We start from the raw sequence: 1,888 nt of genomic DNA on the forward strand, positions 1-1,888 counted from the left end.
CCGTAATGGTGGGCGTGGCCAAATTGCGGCGCACTTTGCGCGCCCTTTTCTGCTCGCAGCCTACCCCTTCCTTTTTTCCTCCCTACGCCCTTGACTAGTAGTATCCACATTGACTGGATCTAGTGACAATTACCACAATGGTAAGATACTCACTACTATACTAATGCATAATATACCTGCTGTTTCAATTATAGTACTATCAACAACAAGAACCTACCGGTAATAAGGGATTCACAGATTGCTGTAAGCCCAATAATAGACTATTCATTTATTTTATTAATTTTAAGCTGTTACTAAGAAATTTGTTGAACTCACTAACGCATCAATAACTCCAGTTCCATTGAAACGTGGGGAAATGAGTTATTGGAAAGGATTATTAAAGATCAGTTAGTCATAACATTTATCAGTAAACATAAATTCATTTATAAAGAGAACTATACACTGGGGTATAGTGCATCTAAGACTGACACATAACTTCAAGAATTATACTAATATTACTTTCCTTAATGAGAAATTTAATTTATGTGACTACTTATGATATAATTAAGGAATATTGTCCAGTACATCCAGGAGTATATCATATGAATGCTAGTGCTACAATGTCAAAGCTCCTTTGGCCAGTAAGTAACAAATAGACAACCTTTCCATGCTACTATTCTATTTCATAGGGTCAGTATTACGCCAGAGTAACAGTTTACAATGAGAAAGGAGAGCAAATTATATGCCTAATAAAAAAATTACTTTCAATTGAATGGCATACACTACGTGATGAGCATTGTTTGATAATGTAACAAACATGGGGTCAAAGACATTATTACAAATTTAAAATTTTGTATAAAATCAAATTTTGATTGAAGTGGGCTAAAAATTTCTATGCAACATAAAAACATGTATGTTCATACATGCATCAGAAAAATTATGGCTCATCTTTTTCATTTTTGATAAAATTTAAGTTGACCAGATTTCTCAGCAACTTTAAAATGTACTGACAAGAAGGTGAGCACTATACCGAAATGCTTGAAAATCTCAATGAAAAGTAATTAAATATTGTTGCCATGGTTTTAAACAATGACACTAAAACCATTAACTTTGTCAAAAGTGGAATAACATGCATCACACAATATTATATAGGCGGTAGCCTATATGTAGGATTGAGGTTGATTTTTCAAGATGGCGGCCGTTTTTATGATTTTCAAACACTCATAACTCTTTTATCTTACGTTGCACAGCCTTATAAATGGCTTAGATGAGCTCTCCTTCACTGAGCGATTCTCCTGGTACCTTTAAAGTGAACTGTAATGTAGCGGGAGCATTTCTGGAAAACAGGCCCAAATAGAGGATATGCGTGCTAAGAATATTCATTGCAAAATAAATGTATTCATTGCATACCGTAATAACTTTCAAGAAAAAAATTAGTTCGTTGGACGTCAACTGACTCAACTTTCCATTGGCAGCAATGGAGAAAAGGTAGAAAAAGGCTTGGTACCTGGAAACCGCTCTGTATTTCTTGATAGCAATCTTTCAGGTGACTACTAGACCCCATTAGATCCTCAGGATACTTTCTAAGCTTCCGAAAAAGGCCTCAAGAAGGTAGCAAGGCAAGAAAATGTGTTTTTCCCCATTGAACTCTTAATAAACTTGACGTCCAACATGGCGGCCAATTTATTGTGTGGGTTGAATATACGGTACTTAAAAGCTATGAATATACTTAGCACGCATATCCTCTATTCAAATTTCTACAAAATTCTTCAGACTTTTTCTTCTTCTTCTTCTTCTTCTTTCATCTTCTTCTATGCACCGGATAATCTTTTAATCCAGAGAACCGCTCAAGTCGCCTTTTACATCACTCCTCTGGGCTTGGGTCAAGGACCACAAAGGTAGTTTCAAA

This window comes from Amphimedon queenslandica, unplaced genomic scaffold (genome assembly GCF_000090795.2).
Source record: "Amphimedon queenslandica unplaced genomic scaffold, v1.1 AMPQUscaffold_13000, whole genome shotgun sequence".
Classification (NCBI taxonomy): domain Eukaryota; kingdom Metazoa; phylum Porifera; class Demospongiae; order Haplosclerida; family Niphatidae; genus Amphimedon; species Amphimedon queenslandica.